Here is a 25,542-nt window from a genome sequence, read left to right on the forward strand (position 1 = left end):
AGTAGAAGGATGTCAGCAACCCTTATTTGGAGTTTGGACTTCTTGTCCCACTTACGTAAATTACCTGAACTCCTGATCTCAATGTAAAGCAGTCTCAAGTTTGGCCCCAGGAACGGGTAACTTATATTCGGGCATGTGAGGAACTGAGGCAGACGTTATGGGTTTCTGTCACTGACATGTCACAGGGCTTAAAACCTGTCATTTTAGGGTCCATCTCTTTCACACTAAAGTATTTGGACACCACTGCTAGCTTCGTATCCACATCAGAAGGCATGGAAAGAAAAGGATTGATGTCAGCGCACCGAAGTGATGTTTATACGGGGGTCCCAGCATCATATCTGGAGCTATGGATACAACACGAAGCCACACAATGCCACCAGTTGATGCACTAGGGAACTGCTGAAAATTTCCAGTTCAAATCTAGGACCCAAGGGGAATTCTTAAGGTGAGGAACCTAAGGTTAGAAGTTCCTATCAGAAAAGGCCAATCAAGATAGACGCATGCATGTACTGCTACTGTACATCAGTGGTACGTTCCATCAAATGTACATGGGGTTGCCCAAGACCATGCAGATTAGGTTCATCATTGACAGAACAGGCCTGGGTTTCTTGTGTTCCCATGCAGAGGGGGTGTGGCGTAGCTCTTCAGTTAAAATGGTCCCCACTGGAACAGAGCCAAGTCTGATTGCCTTTCGGTAGGCCACTGCCTTCATTTAATCAACAAATTAAAAAAACAACGTACTGGGATGGGGCTCAAAATAAATAATAGAGGCTGAGGTTAACTCAAGCATTCCATCCATAACTTTTGTGTTTTTCTCACCACTGCAATGCCACTCTCCTGTACCTGAAATGACACTGGATACTCATTATCCGCCAGATGGGAAGCAGCACGAACGGATATAGACAGGGACGGGGAGAGAGAAAAAAATCCCTTCAAGCTGTGGGAGGCATTAGATGACGGCAGCGCCCAACAGCAACAAGAACAATCTGAACGCTTTTTAGCTTTAACGTTTGTTTTCGCCACATCTAGTTTTATTGGATCCCTACTTCACCTTAATTTGAGGTGGGGGTAGGCCTCAAAACTTGTTAGCCCCACACGGCAAATAGGGCGACGAAAAGTTTTTTCAAGCTTCATTCTTTCTCTTGACCCAAACAAACAGGATAAAGAATCCATTTCGGTGCTTTTTTTTTATCTGCAGTGTACATCTTTTGAAGTTTGGTTTGGACCACACAGCTGAACCAATAATATAAGAAAAATTATTGCTTTCTGTTGGAATTTTATAAAATGAGTATTTGTATGAGGGGAAAATGTTGCTGTCTCGAAGAAGGTGATTGTGAACTGTAGTTATCCACCAAAAAGCGTTGACGCTTATACTGCACTAAGTTTGAGGAACAGATGAGCACATTAGAAAAGGAGTTGTTTGCCATCATGTGCTCCTGTGATTGATTTCCGCAAACTAGCACACATTAATGACAGATGTAATTGTTGTGTTTGTCTTCTCTCTTTTTTATATTGTTTTAATTATTGATTTCTTGTATCTGCTAAGCAATTTTAGAGAAAATGTTTGCTTATCCATTTTATGTGATGGAATTTTAGTTTGTAAAAGGTTCCTTACAAATATCTTTGCATTGATATACGGATTGAAATTTTCATTAAAGGTTGAAAATAAAAACATTTAGCAAATTGCGTACCATCTGACTCATTCAGGACTGGGGTAATCAGTGACTGATGTATGAACACTGGATGTGGTTGACTAGATGTAGACTTAGGGGCCGATTCCCATCTCGGTCGGAAGGGCTCCAAATCGGGTTCGGCATTAGCGGGTCGGATTCGGTGGCTGAATTTCCGTCCGGTTCATACACAAGTCCGGACGTCGAAGTACGATGCAAACAAGCGCGAAATCTCCGTCTGAATCGCTTCCGGGCCCGAACCGCTCCATACGTCTCGGCTGTAAGCTAACCGCGGCACGCAATGGAGGTGAATTCCGACTGAGCCAGTACGATGCTCGATTCGGAGAGCCGGATCAAGTCGGAGATTCCGGCTCGCAATAGCTCCCGGAGCTGGACTTTGAGGGTCCGCATCGGACCCCCTGTTACCCGCAGCCTTACAGCTCGGACATAGGGGGGGGCCCATGGGTCTCCCCAACACAGGCATGTACAGTGCGGTTGGCACCGATGCGTACCCACTGTAGGGGGCGCACTTGTCCGCAACGTACCCATTCAGTCAATGGGAGTCCATGTGCGTGTTGTACGACAGGCTACCATTGACTTCAATGGGAGTCCGACCGAAACGAGTCCGACAGCATACGGCTGCATCGTACTGGCTCGGTCGGACTGCAGGAGTCCGGATCGGTCAGAAAACACCCCGGATCCGGCTCGGTTGGAGTGCTTTCCGAACCAGATCGGAATAGGCCCCATAGTGTACTGGTGAGATTAGTGTGGTTACAAAAGGAAAATTTCTCTACTTGACAGCTATTCTCATTGTTCTAACACTACCATTGGAGCTGCTCTCAGTACAGCAGCAACACACTGGGAATTTCCCTCACTTCATATTGGGTTACGACTCACACCTTCACTTAAATGGCTTAGTCCAGCAATTCATCAGCTGAGAAAAAAGGTTCCACCATATATTAATTTTAGCTCTGGGAAAAGAGGGGAAAACCACAATGAAAATGCAATATACAACCTGTATGTCTTCTATATACTCTCTAAGTGCCTGAAGACCTGACCAAAAGCAACTTCAAAACTGCAAAATCATAGCCTTGTAGAATTCCCTCAAACCAGTGATATGCCAGAGTGAACTGCCTTCACTGCAGTCTCATCCTAATGGGAGCTGCCTCACTTCAGGAGCATCACATGAAGAGTTACTTAAACTACAATAAGCTCACACTGGCTGCTACTTTCAAAGTGACAGCCGCAACCTGGGTATTCGCTCCACTGCAGAATCACCTGATTCACTGAAGCGAGATCCGGTCGAGTGTTTCTCCCACTATAGTGCTAAATATATTCTTTTACAAGTCAACAGCTAGTAAACAAAATCTAGCCACACCCCTCAGACTTCGCACCACACTGTCCATGTACTTCACCATCTGCACACCCACCATCTACAATTCACACACCTAGCCTACCACCCCACATCATCTTTATGGGCATCCACCCTTCAAGCACCCCTAGACTTCCACACCAACCACTTTCTGGACACCCAATTTCCAAACACACCACTTTCTGCAGGAGCTATATCTGCCCACACCCACAACTGTGTGCCCCAAAGTTGCATTCCTACAACCTCCTATCGTCAACACACTCACACTGTTCGCCCACCCAATCACGGTCTGCACAATCAGAGTAAACACTCAGATTGTTCACACACCGGCCACATTTGACACACTCCACTATCCTTACATGCATTTATTCTAAAATCATCTCTAGAATTCCACACCTATCACTATATGGGCACCCAAGGTCCATGAACATCACTGTCTGCATGTACTATATATGCCTAATTTGTACTTCCAAAAACTCCTACCGTCAACATACTGCCATTGTTCGCCCACCTAGCCACAGTCTGCAATCAGAGGAAACACTAACAGTTCACAAACTGGACCAGTCAGCGCACTCTACTATACACACACACCTGCAGATTCCCCCTTTCCATACAATCACCCCAGTTAGCATATTCCCTCTGTCCACATATCCACTGTTAATCTACAATATGCCATTATTTGCAAATCGAGCCACTGCCCAAATATTGAGCCAGCACACCCCCTCAACAAGCTAAAAACCTACCCTTCCAGAGAACTGCCCACCACCTGAAAGTAAGAACATACATTTAAATTAATGTAAGTTACAAGTGGACTGTATTAACAACGGGTCCTCGTCCCAAGAAGTAACTTGATTCAGGTGACTCAATGATATAAAGATATGAACTTCTCAATAGACAACTAAACTTTCCTCAAGAAGAAAGACAAAACAAGTCACTCAATATAGAGCCTTTGATTTTGCCATGGATAATTGACTTTTTAACGAGAATGACGACAGAACAACTGAACTGATAATCAAAGGACTTGCAAGTTGGTGTGGATAACTGGCCTCTTATGAAACAGAACATATAGGTATATGTAGATATGGCCATGAATCTGCCACCCCACGTGCCAAATGACTGTTTAACATCCCTCTATGGGTAATCTGCATCCCCACAGGAAAAGAGATTATGCTCCGGCTTCACTGATACAGATAAATGTTTCCATAAATGAACAATACACCTCTCCTTTAAAAGTAGGACACCAAAGATCAATGATACGGGAACAGGCCTCTCCATAAAAAAGGGCTATGTGCTCTTCTCCTATGCAGGAAACTAAACTCTGTTGCAGTATCCCCCTACTTTGTGTCTGGTATCTGATGCAACTTTGACCGAAAGTATACTGGGTTCCTCCTAACCATGTTCCCAATACCAGTGTTCTTTCCCAAAACTGTACCACTGTGCCACAATTGGTACCAATTTAGGCTCTATGTAAGTCCCCTGCAAGTGGTACCCCTGATACCTAGGACACTGGAACTAAAGAGGGTTCCTAAGGACGGCAGCATGAATTGTGCCACCCCAAGGGGGCCCTCGCCAAGCTCATGCAAACTGCCAATTCAGCCTGCGTGTCTTGGTGCAGAGAAAAATGAAGAGTCGATATGGCACACACCTGTGTGCCATGACTGTAAAATACTGCATGTGGTATAGGTAAGTCACCCCTAAAGGAGATCTTACAGCCCTAAAATAGGGTGCACTATTCCCATGTGTGGGCATACCTGCAGGAGTGGATGTGTCCCTGGCATATCTTAGTACACCATTAGGTAGCACAAGTGCACAGGGAAGCCATACCGAGTACATGAACAGGTTACTCGTCATTACGATTTTCCCAGGTACATGATGGCTTCACTGTACCCCAAGGAATTTGGTACCAAACACTTTGTCATGATAAACCCACACTGATGCCCGTGCTGAATTTATTAATAAATGCAACCAGAGGCACCTGGAGAGGGGGCTGTAGCCCTTGGAGGAACTAGTTTTCCTCTGAGAGGAGAATTCCAAAGGATGAAGCATGCCACCTCTGGTGGGTGAGGGATTTCCAACTAAAAAGGGGATTATCCCACAATTAGATCTGTGTGATATTATCAGTGTCTTCTCTTTGTCTTCTTCTTTGTGCTTTCCAGACCCCAGGATTTTGTGTGGTTTTGATGTACTGGATACTACAGAGTGTATTTCTTTTTAGTGCACTATGTAGAGAGACGGCTCCCTGCATCCTTAATCTATGCAACAGATGGAATTACCGATATATGGACACCTATGTTATTAAACAAAAATGGGCTTCACTCATAAATAGGACAAAGGTCAAATGCATGTTACGGATAAAACACTAATTATACAAAGGTGTAATTCTGTTAATGGAAAATGAGTGCCTGTGTACAAACAATAATGCCACCGCCTCAGATAAAGAAACATGACTGCCTACGTGGGGATAATATGCCTGTTACACACAAAACAAGCATTTGCAATGCAATAGGTCTCGCATTAGGAAAGTTTGAGCTATTGGTATTGTAAATGACAATTTTTTTATTTATGTGTTGGTTTTGAAAATAGCGAAATTAATAGCTTTGTCATTTACAATGCCATTAGTTATAACTTTCGCAAATGTGACACCTATAGCATTTGTAATGCAATATGTGTTGTATTTACTTGACTTAGATGTATTGATATTACAAATAACAATGGCTTTTATTTTTTTTAATAATTAACACTTAAATAAAAGTTATTGTAATTTATAATGGCAATAGCTTCAACTTTTGTAAATAACTTTTGTGAAGATTATGTTCAGTGTATTTTATTGTGACGAAAATCCAAGAACAGAAGTGAAATATTAACATCTTTTTTTGACATTTGTAATAAAGCTTGAAACATTGAGAGAGCATATTTGAACCAGTTGTTGTTGAATGGTTGCAAAGATTGATGCTGTAGTGGAGCTGAGTGATGTTGTGGTGGCGACGAGTGATTCTGTGGCGTTCAGTGATGCTGCGGTAGCACATAGTGATGTTGTGGTGCCCCTGAGGGATGCTGTGGTGATGCGATAGATATATAGAGTGAGGGTGATAGAGTGCGAGAGATAGATAGATAGGTAGATAGATAGATAGATAGATAGATAGATAGATAGATAGATAGATAGATAGATAGATAGAGGGCAATAGATAGAGTGAGGGTGATAGATAGATAGATAGATAGATAGATAGATAGATAGATAGATAGATAGATAGATAGATAGATAGATAGATAGATAGATAGATAGATAGATAGATAGATAGATAGATAGATAGATAGATAGATAGATAGATAGATAGATAGATAGATAGATAGATAGATAGAGTGAGGGCGATAGATAGAGAGATAGAGTGGGGGCGATAGATAGAGTGAGGGCGATAGATCGATAGAGTGATAGAGTGAGGGGCGATAGATAGAGTGAGGGGCGATAGATCAAGTGAGGGGAGATAGATAGATAGAGTGATGGCGATAGATAGAGTGAGGGCAATAGATAGATATACAGAGACAGACAGACAGACAGACAGACAGACAGACAGATAGATAGATAGATAGATAGATAGATAGATAGATAGATAGATAGATAGATAGATAGATAGATAGATAGATAGATAGATAGATAGATAGATAGATAGATAGATAGATAGATAGATAGATAGAGTAATTATGTGGCATGTAATTATGTGCCACTGAGTGGTATTTGGAGTGTATGTTGCCTTGAGCGCTGTGTAAAGAGGTAGCATATAATTATGTGGCACTGAGTGGTATTTGGAGTGTATGTTGCGCTGAGCGCAGTGCAATTAAGTAGTATATAATTATATGGCACTGAGTGGTATAATGAGGAGTGTATGTTGTATTCAGTCTAGTGTAATTGTGTGGCGTGTAATGTGGCACTGAGAGGTATTATTTGGAGTGTATGTTGCATTATAATTATGTAGCATATAATTATGTGGCACAGAGTGGAATTGTGTGGAGTGTGTGTTGTATTCAGTAAAGTGTAATTATGTGGTGTGTAATTATGTGGCACTGAGTGGTATTTGGGGTGTATGTTTGGTTGAGTGGAGTGTAATTATGTAGCATATAATTATGTGGCACTGAGTGGTATTGTGTGGAGTGTATGTTGCATTGAGTGCAGTGTAATTGTGTAGCATGTAATTATGTGGCACTGAGTGGTATTGTGTGGAGTGTGTGTTGCATTCAGTAGAGTGTAATTATGTGCGTGTAATTATGTGGCACTGAGTGGTATTTGGAGTGGTGGTGGAGGTGGTGGTTGTGGACGTGGTGGTGGTGGGTGTGGTGGTGGATGTGGTGGTGTTGGTGGTGGAGGTGGACATGGTGGATGTGGTAGTGGTGGTGGATGTTGTGGTGGTGGACATAGTGGTGGTGGACATAGTGGTGGTGGATGTTGTGGTGGATGTGGTGGTGGTTGATGTGGTGGGTGTGGTGGTGGTAGACGTGGTGGTGGTAGACGTGGTGGTTGTGGACGTGGAGGTGATGGACGTGGAGGTGATGGACGTGGAGGTGATGGACGTGGAGGTGATGGACGTGGTGGTGGTGGGTGTGGTGGTGGTGGGCATGGTGGTGGTGGGCATGGTGGTGGTGGACGTGGTGGATGTGGTGATGGTGGTGGATGTGGTGATGGTGGATGTGGTGATGGTGGTGGTGGACATGGTGGTGATGGAGGTGGATGTGGTGGTGGTGGAAATAGTGGTGGTGGATGTGGTGGTTGTGGGCGTGGTGGTTGTGGACGTGGTGGACGTGGACGTGGTGGGGGTGGATGTGGTGAGGTTGAACATGGTGGTGGTGGACATGGTGGTGGTGGATGTGGTGGTGGTGGTGGTGGACGTGGTGGTGGTGGACGTGGTGGTTGTGGACACGGTGGTGATGGTGGAGGACGTGGTGGTGGTGGACATGGTGGTGGACGTCATGGTGGTGGATGTGGTGATAGTGGTGGTGGACGTGGTGGTGGTGGACGTGGGTGTGGTGGTGGTGGACGTGGTGGACATGGTGGTGGTGGACATAGTGGTGGTGGTCGTAGTGGTGGTGGTGGGTGTGGTGGTGGACGTGGTGGTGGTGGACGTGGTGGTTGTGAACATGGTGGTGATGGACGTGGTGGTGATGGACATTGTTGGTGGTGGACATTGGTGGTGGTGGACATTGGTGGTGGTGGACATTGCTGGTGGTGGACATGGTGGTGGTGGACGTAGTGGTGGTGGTGGGTGTGGTGGTTGGCATGGTGGTGGTGGACGTGGGGGTTGTAAACATGGTGGTGATGGACGTGGTGTTGATGGACAATGTTGGTGGTGGACATGGTGGTCGTGGACATGGTGGTGGCGGATGTGGTGGTGGTGGTGGACATGGATGTGATGGACGTGTGGTGGACGTGGTGGTGGTGGATCTGATGGTGGTGGACGTGGTGGCGGTAGACCTAGTGGTGGTGGATGTGGTGGAGGTGGACGTGGTGGTGGTGGGTGTGGTGGTGGTAGACGTGGTGGTGGTGGTTGTGGACGTGGTGGTGATGGATGTGGTGGTGATGGACGTGGTGGTGGTGGGCGTGGTGGTGGTGGACGTGGTGGTGGATGTGGTGGACATGGTGGTGGTGGACGTGGTGGTGGTGGAGGTGGTAGTGGTGGTGGACATGGTGGTGGTGGACGTGGTGGTGGTGGATGTGGTGGTGGTGGAGGTAGTGAACTTGGTGGTGGTGGACATGGTGGTGGACATGGTGGTGGTAGACGTAGTGGTGGTGGATGTAGTGGTGGTGGATGTGGTGGTGGTGGACGTGGTGGTGGTGGTGGACGTGGTGGTGGTGGACGTGGTGGTGGTGGACGTGGAAGTGGTGGACGTGGAAGTGGTGGACGTGGAAGTGGTGGACATGGTGGTGGTGGATGTGGTGGTAGTGGATGTGGTGGTGGATGTGCTGGTGGTGGTGGTGGGTGTGGTGGTGGACGTGGTGGTGGTGGATGTGGTGGTGATGGTGGAGGAAATGGTGGTGGTGGACGTAGTGGTGGTGGATGTGGTGGTAGTGGATGTGGTGGTGGTCGTGCTGGTGGTGGGGTGCGTGTGGTGGTGGACGTGGTGATGGTGGTGGACGTGGTGGTTGTGGACATGGTGGTGATGGACATGGTGGTGATGGACGTGGTGGTGGTGGACGTGGTGGTGGTGGACATGGTGGCAATGGACGTGGTGGCGATGGACGTGGTGGCGATGGACGTGGTGGCGATGGACGTGGTGGCGATGGACCTGGTGGCGATGGACGTGGTGGTGATGGACGTGGTGGTGATGGACGTGGTGGTGGTGGATGTGGTGGTGGTGGAGGTGGATGTGGTAGTGGTGGTGGATGTGGTGGTGGTGGACATAGTGGTGGTGGACGTAGTGGTGGTGGATGTGGTGGTGGTTGATGTGGTGGTGGTTGATGTGGTGGGTGTGGTGGTGGTAGACGTGGTGGTGGTAGACGTGGTGGTTGTGGACGTGGAGGTGATGGACGTGGAGGTGATGGACGTGGAGGTGGTGGGTGTGGTGGTGGTGGGCATGGTGGTAGTGGACGTGGTGGATGTGGTGATGGTGGTGGATGTGGTGATGGTGGACGTGGTGATGGTGGTGGTGGACATGGTGGTGATGGAGGTGGATGTGGTGGTGGTGGAAATAGTGGTGGTGGATGTGGTGGTTGTGGACATGGTGGTTGTGGACGTGGTGGTTGTGGACGTGGTGGGGGTGGATGTGGTGGGGTTGAACATGGTGGTGGTGGACGTGGTGGTGGTGGATGTGGTGGTTGTGGACACGGTGGTGATGGACGTGGTGATGGTGGAGGACGTGGTGGTGGTGGACATGGTGGTGGACGTGATGGTGGTGGATGTGGTGATAGTGGTGGTGGATGTGGTGGTAGTGGTGGTGTACGTCGTGGTGGTGGTGGAGGTGGGTGTGGTGGTGGTGGACGTGGTGGACATGGTGGTGGTGGACGTAGTGGTGGTGGTGGGTGTGGTGGTGGACATGGTGGTGGTGGACGTGGTGGTTGTGAACATGGTGGTGATGGACATGGTGGTGATGGACATTGTTAGTGGTGGACATTGGTGGTGGTGGACATTGGTGGTGGTGGACATTGGTGGTGGTGGACATTGGTGGTGGTGGACATGGTGGTGGTGGTGGGTGTGGTGGTTGGCATGGTGGTGGTGGACATGGTGGTTGTAAACATGGTGGTGATGGACGTGGTGGTGATGGACAATGTTGGTGGTGGACATTGGTGGTGGTGGACATGGTGGTCGTGGACATGGTGGTGGCGGATGTGGTGGTGGACATGGATGTGATGGACGTGGTGGTGGACGTGGTGGTGGTGGATCTGATGGTGGTGGACGTGGTGGCAGTAGACCTAGTGGTGGTGGATGTGGTGGAGGTGGACGTGGTGGTGGTGGGTGTGGTGGTGGTAGACGTGGTGGTGGTGGTTGTGGACGTGGTGGTGATGGATGTGGTGGTGATGGACGTGGTGGTGGTGGGCGTGGTGGTGGTGGACGTGGTGGTGGATGTGGTGGACATGGTGGTGGTGGACGTGGTGGTGGTGGAGGTGGTAGTGGTGGTGGTGGACGTGGTGGTGGTGGATGTGGTGGTGGTGGAGGTAGTGAACTTGGTGGTGGTGGACATGGTGGTGGTGGACGTAGTGGTGGTGGATGTAGTGGTGGTGGATGTGGTGGTGGTGGACGTGGTGGTGGTGGTGGACGTGGTGGACTTGGAAGTGGTGGACATGGTGGTGGTGGATGTGGTGGTAGTGGATGTGGTGGTGGACGTGTTGGTGGTGGTGGTGGGTGTGGTGGTGGACATGGTGGATGTGGTGGTGATGGTGGAGGAAATGGTGGTGGTGGACGTAGTGGTGGTGGATGTGGTGGTAGTGGATGTGGTGGTGGTCGTGCTGGTGGTGGACGTGGTGGTGATGGACGTGGTGGTGGTGGACATGGTGGTGATGGACGTGGTGGTGGTGGATGTGGTGGACGTGGTGGTGGTGGATGTGGTGGTGGTGGTAGTGGTGGTGGACATGGTGGTGGTGGACATGGTGGTGGTGGACGTGGTGGTGATGGACGTGGTGGCGATGGACGTGGTGGCGATGGACGTGGTGGCGATGGACGTGGTGACGATGGACGTGGTGGTGATGGACGTGGTGGCGATGGACGTGGTGGCGATGGACGTGGTGGCGATGGACGTAGTGGCGATGGACCTGGTGGCGATGGACGTGGTGGTGGTGGACGTGGTGGTGGTGGTGGTGGACGTGGTGGTGGATGTGGTGGTGGTGGTAGTGGATGTGGTGGTGGACGTGCTGGTGGTGGGTGTGTTGGTGGTGGACGTGGTGGTTGTGGACATGGTGGTGATGGACATGGTGGTTATGGACATTGTGGTGATGGTTATGGACATTGTGGTGATGGACGTGGTGGTTGTGGACATGGTGGTGATGGTCGTGGTGGTGATGGACGTGGGGGTTGATGGACGTGTTGGTGGTGGATGTGGTGGTGGTGGACGTGGTGGTGGATGTGGTTGTGGTGGTGGTGGATGTGATGGTAGTGGTGGTGGATGTGGTGGTGGTGGTGCTGGGTGTGGTGGTGGTGGACATAGTGGTGGTGTTGGGTGGTGGACATAGTGGTGGTGGATGTGGTGGTGGTGGATGTGGTGGTGGTGGATGTGGTGGTGGTGGTGGAGGTGGGTGTGGTGGTGGTTTACGTGGTGGACGTGGTGGTGGTGGACGTAGTGGTGGTGGAGGTGGTGATTGTGGACGTGGTGGTGGTGGATGTGGTGGACGTTGTGGAGGATGTGGTGGTGGGGGTGGTGATTGTGGACGTGGTGCTGGTGGACGTGGTGGTGGATGTGGTGGTGGTGGTACTGGTGGTGGACATGGTGGTGGTGGAGGTGGTGGTGGATGTGTTGGATGTGGGTGTGGTGGAGGTGGGTGTGGTGTGGTGGACGTGGTGGTGGTGGATGTGGTGGATGTAGATGTGGGGGTGGTGGACGTGGTGGTGGATGTGGTGGTGGAGGTGGGTGTGGTGGTGGTGGATGTGGTGGTGGTGGACGTAGTAGTGGTGGATGTGGTGGTGGTGGTAGTGGTGGTGGACATGGTGGTGGAGGAGGTGGTGATTGTGGACATGGTGGTGGTGGGCGTGGTGGTGGATGTGGTGGTGGACATGGTGATGGTGGAGGTGGTGGTTTAGGTGGGTGTGGTGGTGGTGGACATGGTGGTGGTTGACGTGGTGGTGGTGGACGTAGCGGTGGTGAATGTGGAGGTGGTGGTGGAGGTGATTGTGGAGGTGGTTATTGTGGACGTGGTGGTGGTGGATGTGGTGGTGGTGGTGGATGTGGTGGTGGACATGGTGGTGATGGTGGACATGGTGGTGGACGTGGTGGTGGAGGTGGGTGTGGTGGTAATCCTGCAGGAGTCTGCCAGCAGACTGTGCAACATTCTGCAGTGCCTCTAGGCATTTGTTGCAATGCACAGACTTCACACAGAATTTGACATCACGGTATAGTACACAATAAAACATTTCATGGCACATAATTAAATAAAAAGCTCAAAAGAGCTCTTTCGGCATCTCTGGCAAGTGTGAATGAACAGCACCATAAACCTCTAAGAAACGAGACCAGAACGGGTAGGAATGCGTACAGTGTAGTTTCTTTAAGACTTTCTGAAAGTGACCCTAATCAGAACATAACTAAACCTTTCATGTCTATTTTACAACATCTAGATAGCAAAAGACTGGGATCAATGATGAAAGCGGAGGTGACACCAAAGTAGCAGGAAGCAACAATATAATTTATGGGCGCATTTCCTCAGCTGTTTAATCGGGTGTGACCTTCAGCGAGCAAAGCCAGAAACAGTGGGGGCGGGGGAGCAGATTCCTTTGAAGTCTGATGCTGGCTGCAAGCAAACCAGCATGAGTGAGGAGAGAGGCAAATGGTGTGCGATGTGCAAGCGCCCGCACACATGCACTGTAGGCAATCCGCCTTTGGGTGCATTTTTGAAAGCTCTTACTTAAGTCTCACTGAGCACCCATGCACGTTGGCTAAGCTAGACCTAAAAAGGACAGAGGTTCGAAGGTGGGAGGGAGGCGAAATAGGCCTCCCTTTGACAGACAGGCTATACTATCAGTGTCCGTATGATGAGACATGTTCGTGTACGGTGAAGATCCTCCTCTGAAAAATAAGATACAGTTGATTTGTTTTCTCTTTACAGACAAAAGGACTCCATAAAAGTTGACTGTTTTTGCGGAGGGCGTGGGCGCATGCCCGAACCGGGAATTCCTTATATTAACGAGACACAGATTCACAGTATAGATCTATACCAAGGCAATAGGCCTCCCTATTACAAAATGAATAACTGAATTCAATAATTACAACCGAATAAACTCTGTTAGAAAATGTGTATAGACACGGACAAAAATCTTCTCCCCACCCTGTCGGTAGAAGAAATAAAAACAAGTGTATGTAGAGACAACAGGCCTCCCGCTGGTACTAAAGGATACAGGTACAATCTCAAAATTGGTATATGCGTGCCTGTATAAAGGCAGTAAGCCTTATTAGGATAAGGAGGAGGCGCGCATTATCAATCTTGAAACACTTGTCTCTGTACGGACTACAAGAAACTGGTGATACTGGAAAACGAGAAGAGTAGCCTCCCGCCATCCACTCCCAGGAGACAAAGATGCACTGCTGGTACAGAAATACATGCGTCTCCGTGAGGCCAAGAGACGTCCGCTGTCATAAACTGGTGTAATGTCGACATAGGAACCGAAGTCCGTTTACAAAGGACCGGGCCTCGTCCATAAACAGGATGCAGCAGAAATGACGAGGAACGCGTGTATCCATGCTGGGGGCAATGTGCCACCTTCAGGCAAACATGCATCTCCTATGAAGATATAGCAACGCACATGCCGCTGTAAGGACAGAAGTCGCCTTCCAATAAGTATAGTTGAAATGGCGACATAGGAACGCATGTCGTGTCTCCCTCTGATAAATAAGGACTGTGATGGAAGAGCACGTCCTTCTGGGCATGAACAGCTCCTGCGCTGCAAAATACAGCATCTAAGGAGCTTTATGGACAATTTGGACATAGACTGCACGAATCCAAGTACAGACGTCCCTTGGTGAACTGGATTTATGAACACGAGTATGCGCTCCTACAACGCCTCTTTCCCACACAGACGGAAGACACAGGTGCGTTATTGCAATTGGGACAATGGCATCTGAGGCTGGCCTCTTTTTTTCCCTCCCTAATAGCCGTACCGTTGCTACAGGAGCCCGCGTGCACTAAAGTCTCCCGCCCTCTCTGCCCAGACGGCTAATTACCGGCGCGTGACAGAACGAGAAGGCGCAGGTGTTATAGCCGAAGCCAAGACAACCCGACCTCCTAGGGAGCCGTCGTGTAATCCCAAAGCGACCGGCTAACTGTCCCCTGCTCGGGAGGTGTGGACGGACAACCATACCCACCCAAGCAGCAGAACAGGCTTTCCACCCAATGCGCCTACTAGACACACCTGTAATTTGACGCCACATCAACATCAACCAGTATCACCTCTGCCTCAAATCAATTGGCCACAAAAAAACACAAAAATAGGGAAACGAACCAGCTGGTCATCCGGAGTCCGGCTTGGAGGATCACTGGGGTGGCACGGAGGTACACGCGTCCCAGCGGCAGCGGCGCGCGCACGTTTCCCCGTTCCCAAAACAAAAGGGAACGCGGGGCTTGGCGTGGATAATTCTCGGGGATTACATACCTCCCCTCCGAGCAGCCATAATAGAGTGGCGGGAGGGGCGCGCGGGCGGCGGCGGCGTCGTCACGTGTCCCGCCTCGCGCTCGGTGGAGTGGTGAGAACCGCCATAGCAACAGCGTGACGATCAGTGGCGGGAGTGAGACGGGGGCCAGAGACTGGAGGGCCAGGTGAGGCGAAGGGAGAGAGACCTGGAGAGTGGGACGAGCAGATGAAAGGATTGACAAACAGCTCACCAAGCTCACGTTTCTTAATAAGTGTGTTGGCAGTCCTGAGCAACGCTTAAAACGGTATTATCTAAGCATCCATAGCGATCGGACTAGTTTAGGCAGCATTTTTGTCACAGCAAGAATATTGATTTGCCCAGGATCACACGGTATGAACGATGGGGAGTTCGCGATGAGAACAGCGGCTCCAGCTTTGGAGGAACAACGGGCTGAAATAAAAGAAAAGGTGATGTTGAAAATATCACATTGGGTATAAAGTGGGGATAGAGATATTTCAACAAAAATAGCCAGCATGTGAGCTACTGGACAGCATCTCTTCTGCTTCCCACTTGCTAGTTCACATCTGCCTTTGCCATCCTCGCCACATGGATTTGTGGAATGTTTCAGGCGCAGGCTGCAGAGCCACCCTTTATTTGATAACGAGGACTACAAATCCAGGGCTGCGTTGCAGACTGTTATGAAAGTATTAGGATCTAAGGCATGCATTTCGGTGGACCCAGTGCGTTATATTCACCATACGAAACATAATACTCGTAGCTCTTATGCCTCCAAGCTGTCACAGTATTTTTTCAATTTTAATAAAGACAGAATGCAAGAGAAGCAACTTAATTATATTCAGTTGGTGTGTAATGTCCTTTTTCAGGAATCACTGTGAAACCTAGTCACATGGCTATAATCCTTGCCGGGAAGATTGAGATTTTCGCCACTATAAGGCAATAAAATGGGTCTCTCTGAACAAAGTAATAATGTCACCTTTTATTAGGCACTTAACAACCCACACTTATCTATGCAGCGCCAGCTCTACCTACATACTGTCCATATGCGATAAGCTACTCACGCTGTCGATGCACTTCTACCCCTTAGGCTGCATAGGTTTCTGAGGTGCTACATTTGAAGCAGCAAGTATGTTAGATGCCATTCTGCTTTCTACCTAGCCCATAATAAACCGGGTTTTTAGCGGGGTGAGCTGAACAGGACTCTTAAATGGCACTTTCTATTGAGGACGAATCTCAGTGTGACGGTTCAGCATTGAGTACAACATAATGGTCTCAACGGACCAACAAGATGCCACTAGAGGCCTTTTGATTTAGTAAAAATATACGTTCCTTGCCTCGATCAATTGTTCTCCCACCTCGATGACAAAGTGGATGTCAGAACCTCTTTTCAGAGGGCCATGGAGCAAGCAGGAGCTATTGATGCCCTAGGGTCTGAATTACTATGGGTCCTGAGCTACTGGGTCAATCAATCAAACATTTGTAGAGTGCACTAATGAGGGTCTCAAGGTCCTGGGGGGGAGCAGCTACTGATCCAACAGCCAGGTCTTGAGGAGTCTACTGAAGGTCAGCAGGTCCCGGGTCTGTAGCAGGTGGATGGGGAGGGTGTTCAAGTATTGGCGGCGAGGTGGGAGAAGGATCTGCCTCCGGTGGTTGTTCGATGGATGCATGGGACGGTGGCGAGGGTGAGGTCAGCGAAGCGGAGCTAGCGGTTGGGGGTGTAGAAGGTGAGTCGCTTGTTGAGGTATGCTGGTCCGGCGTCGTGGAGTGCTTTGTGGGCGTGGGTGAGGAGCTTGAAGGTGATCCTCTTATGGACCGGAAGCCAGTGTAGGTCCTTCAGGTGGGCGGTGATGTGGCTGTGGCAGGGGATGTTGAAGATACAGGCGTGCGGAGGCGTTTTGTATGCTTTGGAGTTTCTTCTGTAGTTTGGCTGTGGTTCCCGCGTAGAGAGCGTTGCCGTAGTCCAACCTGCTGGTGACGAGGGCCTGGGTGACTGTCCGTCTGGTTTCGATGGGGATCCATCTGTAGATCTTGCGAAGCATACAGAGGGTGTTGAATCAGGAGGAGGAGAAGACGTTGACTTGTTGGGTCATAGATAGAGAGGAGTCCGGTATGAACCCCAGGTTGCGTGCTTGGTCGGTGGGTGGGTGTCGGTGCAGATCCCAGCGAGGCTCCCCACCAGGAGTCATCCCAGGCAGAAGAGGAGGAGCGAGGATGAGGACTTCCGTCTTTTCGAGTTCAGTTTCAGACGACTGCTCTTCATCCATTCGGGGACGGCCTTCATCCCTGCGTGGAAGTTGGTTTTGGCGGTGGCGAGATCTTTGGTGAGGGAGAGGATCAGCTAGGTGTCGTCAACGTAGGAGACTATGTTAAGGTCATGCGATCGGACGATGTTGGCGAGTGGTGTCATGTAGATGTTAAAGAGGGTCGGGCTGATGGAGGATCCTTGAGGTACGCCGCAGGTAATCTTGGTAGCTTCGGATCGGAATGGAGGGAGGCGGACTCTCTGGGTTCTGTCGGTGAGGAAGGAGGTGATCCAGTCCAGGGCTTTGTCATGGATCCCTGAGTTGTAGAGGCGTGTGCGCAGAGTGCAGTAGCAGACAGTGTCAAAGGCGGCCGAGAGGTCCAGGAGGATGAGGGCCGCGGTTTCGCCGTTGTCCAGCAGGGCCCTGATTTCGTCGGTGGCGGCGATGAGGGCGGTTTTGGTGCTGTGGTTGCAGCTGAATCCAGGTTGGGACGAGTCCAGGGTGTTGTTTTCTTCAAGGAATTGGGTCAGTTGTCTGTTGACGATCTTCTCGATGACTTTCGCAGGGAAGGTGAGCCGGAGTGGATGGTGTTCATGGGCTTGATGGTGTCTTCATCGTTGACGTTTTTCCATGAGATCAGGCGGCCGGTGTGAGTCTGGGGTGTTGGCGGCTGTTGGAGAAGTCTGGGTGTTGAAGCTGTCATAGATGTCTGTGATCTTGCGGTGGAAGAGGGTGGCTAGAGAGTCGCAGAGGTCTTGAGATGGCGGGATGTCATTGGAGCTGGGGTTGGCGAGTTCCTTTACGATGTTGAAGAGCTCTTTGCTATTGTGTGCGTTGTTGTCGATGCGTTCCTTGAAGCAGGTCCTTTTGGCGGTATGAATGAGTTGGTGGTGTCTGTGGCTGACGTTCCTGAGGGCTTCATGGTTGTCCAGAGTTTGCTTGTGGCGCCATTTCTTCTCTAGTCTCCGGCGGGTCTGCTTGGATGTCTGGAGATCGGCGGTGAACCAGATGGCACTTCTGTCGGTGTGTCTGTTTGTGGCTTTCTTGATTGGCGCAAGAGTGTTGGCGCACTCTTCAATCCATTGCTTGAGATTGCGTCAAGTACTTGGGGTGAGGGGGTAGATACACAGGATGGGATGAACACAGGCTTACAACTCCAAGTAGGTTCCGCATCGGCATGATTGTCTATTGTCTAATCAAGTACTTGCTTTTTTTAAATAGGATTATTTATATACCAACACAAAGTGAAATATAGCATACACAAACAAGACACACAGCCCCCGAAGTAATGGCTCAAATGTTTGATAGGGAGGTCCCTGTGTATAACTTCCATATCACTAGCGGTAGGAGTTATTCCCCATTCACTAAAGGTGACATTCAGGCTAGGCCCCACTAGTATATGAGTCTCAGAAGCCCCACTGAGACTATTTTAAAAGTCAAAAGTGGTCCAGTGGCAGAACAAGTTTGCCCTGGGCCTTCCGTCCTTATGATCAGTCTTAACCGCTCCTGCAGAGGGCTGGAATCTCCAGGAGTGTTTCAATCGCAGACAGCGTGGAGAGCTGCAGCAGCTGCTATTAGTGAGTAGCACTCAAGGCTCATCAGGGGCAGTGGCTAGGGCGTCCATAGTGCTTCCTCTAGTGAGGCAGTAAATTCCCCTGATCCTTCCCACAGGTGTAGGATTGATTGTTCAGGTTCTAATCCTCAATCAAGGGCTCAGGCCTGCACACGTCCTCTGGCAGCCTCTCCTCTCAACGATGGCTTGAACCAAGTCACAGTCCTTTCCTTTCCGGTGGCCCCCTCTGGCAAAGGGGGGTCTCCCATCTTACTCCATATACGGCAGCCAGCCTGATCAACACAGCAGTAACTTCCACTTCTCAGCAGCCCCCTTTGGTGAACGGGGTCGCAGACTTCACTCTGCATACTGGCTATGGCTGATTGCCAAGGCAGTGATGCCAACCACTGGAAACTTAACAGTGGCCCCCTCTGGCATACGGAGATGCCAACTTAAACATGCAATGGGTGATGATCTATCAGTGTAGCAGCTGTCTCCTCAGACCTTGCTATAGGGATCCACTTGCTTCTCGTCCATCACTGTAGGAAAGTGCCCTTTTTGCATTGTTACCCCGCCCCCACTTTTTGCCTGACATTTGATGCACTTTGAAATGATGTGCCCTGGGTCCCTGCTAATGAATTCCAAGGGCCTGTGTTTTTTCCCAAAACGGTATATTTGTATTCACGATTGGTACATCCATTTCTGGCAACAGGTAAGCCCCTTGTAAAAGGTACCATGGGCACCAAGGGCACTATGACTAGAGAAGTCCTCTGAGGGCTGCAGCACCTATTGTGCCACCCTTAGAGACCCTGCACCTTCACACCCAAACCCTGCCATTGCAGGCTGCGTGTTTTGGACAATGTCAATCCAAGGTACTCCCTATGCGTTGCTTTCAGGTCTGGGAGAAAGGGGGAAACAAAATTAAATCCACACAATAAACTCCCACTAGACCTATATTGCTTTTATGGAGGCTGACTGCAGCTCTATGGGACTATCCACAATTACAACACAACACAATCACTATATATATATATTTAATTTAATTCTGCAGAATAACTTTTTTCATCATTTATATCAGCATAGAAAAATGAGAATTTTTTTTAAAAAAAGAACTTTTTTGGGAACTGTACATAAAAAAAATATATATGTCCAACACATTCATCTATTGCACAATGCTAACATGTATATTATTTTTTACATGGACTGTAATTTCCATATTATTTCATTACAATAGGTATAGTGGGAGTTCTTTGTGTAGGCGGCTGCGTGTTTTGGTGCAGAGAAAAGTGAAGAGTCGACATGGCACAAATCCCTGTGTGTCATGCCTGCAATCCACTGCCTGGGGCCTAAGTCACCCCTCTGGCAGGGTGCACTAGCACACAGTTGAGGTAACAGTTGGATGAAAACTGTACCCCTACAGCGTCTAAGTTCATTCTTAGACATTTTAAGTGCAGTAGAGCCATAAAGGGTATATGGTCTGGGAGTTGTCATTACAAACTTCACAGCTCCATAATGGCTACACTGAAACCTGGGAAGTTTGGTAGCAAACTTCACAGCACATTAAACCCACACTGAAGCAGAAGCTACAAAGTCCACCTTTGTCCAGCAACTGGCTCCCACCAGTTATAACCACGACTTTGGGTGGGATAATCAGCAGGAAAACCAAGTCAGGATGAGAGGTGTGCGCACCTTTGCCACCCCACCTGTCAGGTGGGGGAGGCGAGGTCATACACATATCTCAGTTTCCTCCATCTTGATGATGAGAGGACCCAGCCAAATAGAGGGAGGCTCATGCCCCCTCCCACTGGAGTGTGGCATAATAGGGGGGTGTACCCATCCCAAGGAAGGGAACTATTGATCATGACCTGCACATCCCTATAAACACCCCCAAATCTAGTATTTAGGGGCAACCCTGAACCTGGCCACTTCAGAATCGAGAAAGAAAGAAGAAGGACCAAAGAGCTGTACTGACCCAGGAAGAAGAGGACACCAACTGCTTTGGCCCCAGACCTACCGGCTTGTCCTGACTCCAACCTGACTACAGCAGAAACCCTGGCATGTCCAACAGCCCCCCAGAGCCCGGAGGACCTGCTCTGCACTCATCTCAAAGACTCTGTCTCCCGTGAGCACCAAATTTGCTCAACAAAGACTGCAAACACAAAATCTGGATCCAGGCAGCTCCGCGGTTCTGCACCCAACGCCCACGACTCGAGTGGCTCAGCCCCACAAGGAGGTCTCCCCAGCGATCCTTGCCTGGGATCTGGTCCCGGCAACCCCCAAGAACCCAACTTACCTCTCCTGCCGGTTGTCGCCTTTCAAGAAGCCTCCTTGACCGACCCTGCAGCATCTTTTCCAAACCGAAGATCTCCGTTGCAGACCACAGGTTTCCCAATGTCTTCTTGATACTCTGCATCCAGCCACCTTCGTGCCGCTGGTGGTGCAGCTCCTGTGCTGATTGTTGGCCACTGCAATGCTGCTCTTAACCCCAGGAGCTTTGCTCCCACACCAGAGTGGCCTGCTCATTAGGAGCCCCTGACCGAAGGCCCACTTAGCCTCATTGGCTAACATTGGGCCCCTGCACTCCGCACCCGGCTGCCCCAGTGCTGGTGCAGTTTGAGTGCCTAACTGAACCGTGGGGAGCTTTAGTTCTAACCTCTAAAAACTATTCTTGCATATTGCATACTTACCTGCAGACCGATAACCCTCTTTTCCCCATAGGAACCAATGTTACAAGTTTTTGTTCCTAAAAATGTCTGTGTTGAACTGTGTTTTGTATGAAAGCAATGTACTTTAAACCAAAAAGTGTCTTGCTTACCTATGTATGGTAGGATCCACGTTGTGATATCTAGGCATATCACCCAGAGTAGTCAATGTAATTCAAAAGTAATCTAAAAGTATTCCAAAGTAAGTTCTATGTATTTTAAACAGTTTTTTTTTTTTTGAAAACCTTTATTTGAGAAAATGGATGCATACAAGTACGGGCCTACAACCCAGGGGCCGGCCACGGAGCAAAACTAGAAAGCACCATCATCAATTAAAGGCACAGAGTGGTTAGACAATATTATCAAGCGCAGCAAGTCAATATTATCAGCTAACTAGAACCACTCGACACAGGATTAGAGGAGGTTAATTTTATATATTTAAAGAATAAAGGATCGGACGTATAGATAGCAACCTGGAGTACATGGCGGGGAATAATCCAACTCTGTCGTTGCAGTACAACAAAAGAGCAGTATTCAGACAGGTCCATAGCATGCAAAACATAGGTCCGCTTATAATTCCACAATGGTAGTGTCCACGCCCAACCACATGTACCCAGAGACTAACTGAACAGCAATTCCGCAGTAATAAAAACCATCAGGGAAACAGATAGGCTGCAATCACTATACATCCCAACCCCAGAAATAAGAAAACGAGAAAACCAAAGAAGAAAAGAAGTAGGGGGACTCCACGTTATTGTACCCGCCCCTCAAAGATAATGGCGAGCAATAATACAAATAGCGAACGTGCTTGGGGCGGAGCAATAAATCAGGGGGAAGCAGTGCCATGAGTATCATGTGTCGAAAAATACATATTCCTCCTCTCACAGTAACTCACCCCTCGGGGTTACAAACAGTCGTGGAGACCCAAGGAAAGGATACAAAAGAGCCATACAAACAAAGAACTACCTAATAGACCCTACTCCACCCATCCCACCCTGCACCCCTGCAGAAGGCTACGGCCTACCCCCCCAGCAGCGTGCCTGTCGCCCTAATAATGAACCCGAAATATAGAAAAAGAGAATATAGGGAAAAGGAAAGGGAAAGGGAGAAAGAAAGGACCTGGGGAGAGGAACCATTAGCGTATGGTACGGCCCCGCCCCCCGCCCGCTTACGCCATGAGTAATGCCCAAAACGAAACTAGCAAGTATTCAGCCACACGCAAATACAAAGGAGTCAACAAAGTATCACAATGTAAGGCAGTCCATAACTCCATATACCAATCAGTAGTCCTCCGAAAAGAACCGGGTTCATCCTAGTCCCTTCTTGGCCATCGTTGCTATGTACGTAGATCCAGTGGGCATAGGATATGGCGATGAAGAGAGGCCATGGAAAAGTTGCCGGAGTATAAACGGAAGCAGCCAATAGGATCCCCTCTCACGTAGGCAATGCAGATACTGTTCACAGCAGCCGTATGTACCAATGTCAATGAACTCCAGCGGTTCCAACCGTTCATGAGTAGGACCATCGCCTCCCCAGCCAGGAAGCGGGGAACAATCAACGACAGCACCGGACCCATCCGCATCCTCAAAAGCTGGCCCGGGAGGAATGGCGGCCATTACTTCCCTCTGTACGCAGGAATCCCGGACCAAAGTCGACCTCAAGGACCTCAAAGCTTGCAGGACGTCGCTCACTGTGGGTTCGAGCTCACCAGTACAGGCCCAGGAGGAGTGCAAGGGCAAGAAATCGGCATCCCGGGACCCTGCACAAAACATGGCAGCAGCCGCCATTTTGCGACAATTACGCCGTCTCTCCGGATTCGTTTCCAAGGGTGAGCTCAACAGCAGAACCCCGGCGGGACCCCCCTCAAGTGCACAAGCAGCACCCACAGCGCTGAAATAGTGGTCACAAGGGAGGGGGACCCGCCGGTGACATCGTTCCACCAAAGTCCTTCTTCGCCACCAAGTGAAGGAGCCCGGTACGGCCGGACGGCAACAAAGGGGGGAGCCACCAAACACGGCGTCCCCAACCCACAACTTGCCGCACACCACCTCTGGAGCACCGGACGAGTGTCCCAGGCACGTTCATTTGCCTCCGGGCTCTTCGCACATCGGCATCTTCCGGCCGGCCCCAGACCTCCACCCGAGGCTGCCGCCGACACCGTCTCGCCGGCAACTCGCTAAGGGCGAGGCCCCGGTCTCAGCCCCGGGAAGGCCGCACTTTCCGGGAGGGCACCGCTGTGGATCCACCGAACACCGGACCCACCGGGATGGATGGTAAGTTGCTGCAAAGCTCTGCATATCAGTTGTTGTCCGTTTTGGGCAGGATAATCAACAGGATATTAGATTTCAGGCAGGTAGGGCGGCGGAGCCGAGCTAACGTGCGGCCATCTCGTTGTCGAGCTTGGCTCCTCCCCCTTAAACTGTTTTAAAAGCAAATACAAACCTGTAACAATTGCAATTTCAACTACAACTGCATTTCCTTGTAATGTTTTGCATTTGAAAGTATGTTTCACTTACCTGTACCAAGTCCTGCTTGGTTCTAGGAATAAAACATAAGTATACCTTTTTAATACTTACCGGATTGATCTGGATTCTGTCTCTGAGTGTGTGTAATAAGTCCTTGACTGAGTGAATACATAAATCCTTAACTCACCCTCCTGATAAGCTTAACTTCTCAATCACCCTACCTTAAAGAGAGCTGTTCGTGATTATCTAATTTAGCCTCTGCTATACCTCTGGGGATCCCCTGGACTCTGTGCATTGTATACCTTACTTTGGTATAGTATATACAGACCCAGCATCCTACAGTCACCATGCAAGAGACTTGTTCGGACTAATGGAGCGCAACGGTGCTCTGTTATTTGTAGGGGTGCATTATAATCATGGATAGTCCGCACCCACATATATTCCTTTGTTGTGTTAACATTTGATCATTAGAGAGTGTTCAATAACAACATGTGAAAGTGTGAATGGTAGGAAAAGTGTTGTGCCATGTTAAGAGACAATGTAGCATTCATGTTATAATATCCTAATGCATAGTATTTCATGTCATTTACTTAATGAAATACTCACATGTGATGTAACGCATTCTGGCTTAAATGTGCATCATATAAAAGTTGAAAGGAGATGTCATTAACTGTGCTTAACGTGTAAGATTTCATAAGTTGCTTGCAATTAAAATGAATGAACAATCCACGCGGAGGAGCAGGAGACTGCGGAGACCCTATTACTGGTACCGCAATTCAAGATCCATCTGGCAACCCGATGGACGTTACCTGACAACCAGTACATGCCACCCCCCCTTTTCGAAACTGTATTTCGAAGGGGGCCAGAACAAACTTTTGTTCTTTTTTTGATATACCGTTGCGGCGTAATTGTGGAACGACAACCAGAAACTACTTCTTGAACTTTGCTTCCACACTATTCAGGAACACCAGGATTTATCCATTGACGATATTCCTACAGCACTGACCTTGAACGTGCGACCAGAGTTGGGACCATCGGATTTGAATGATCTATTTCAATGCCCTGACGAAATTCCCAAGGCACTAAAGGGAATGAAACGCGTTGGCTGTGCCTGTGTATTTCACAAAGAGAAAATAAAGAATCCAATAAAGAAAGAACAGAAGACTCACAAAATCTATGAACTTTTTGATCTATTGACTTCATTGAGTGCACCTCTCAATTTTCTTGTAAAAAAATGAATGTAATGTGTTTTTGTAATGTAATGATGTAGAAAGGCCTAAGTGAAATGTTCACTTGTGTGTATTTTAAAGGCCTATGTGTTTTATTCTTATGTTGGCCGATATCTGTAGGCCTGAAATGTATTTTCCCAGGGGGCTTAGGAATGGGGCACCTAGAAAATTCAGTAAACAAAGTGGAATCCACTGAGGGGTTAATGTGGTCCCCACTGTGGTGGGGAGCACACAGTGTTGTTTTTGTACCCCTCATACACCAAAAGGACCCTTGGTGTCGTTCTACCATCATTGGGGTCTTCGCACCCCTTTACGGAGTGCGGAGTGCTGCGACCTACGGATACGCGGGAGCCCTTCAAGTTGTGGACTATGTGTGGTAGTGTGTGGGGTATAGAACGTGAGTTTATTTATGTACAGTTTATTTAACGTGAAAACCCTGATTCAACAACTACGGGATCACGCACCATCTGCGCATGCCTCTAAAACACTTGTCCCGATCCTCCGCGCATGCGTGAAGACCAGCTACTACCACCCGCA

At 49.1% G+C, this 25,542-nt stretch overlaps 1 protein-coding gene across 1 annotated transcript in view; it reads right to left on the reverse strand.

Annotated features, from left to right (window-relative positions):
- The window catches only part of DTX3 (deltex E3 ubiquitin ligase 3), a 299,174-nt gene extending 284,331 nt beyond the window's left edge, over positions 1-14,843 (reverse strand). Inside the window, exon 1 of the mRNA XM_086966574.1 lies at positions 14,667-14,843. The gene's annotated coding sequence lies outside the window, so the exon portion shown is untranslated. The remainder of the gene's footprint in view (positions 1-14,666) is intronic.
- Positions 14,844-25,542: the final 10,699 nt, after the last annotated feature.

The sequence above is a fragment of the Lissotriton vulgaris genome, chromosome 1_1, assembly GCF_964263255.1.
Source record: "Lissotriton vulgaris chromosome 1_1, aLisVul1.2, whole genome shotgun sequence".
In the NCBI taxonomy this organism is placed as follows: Eukaryota; Metazoa; Chordata; class Amphibia; order Caudata; family Salamandridae; genus Lissotriton; species Lissotriton vulgaris.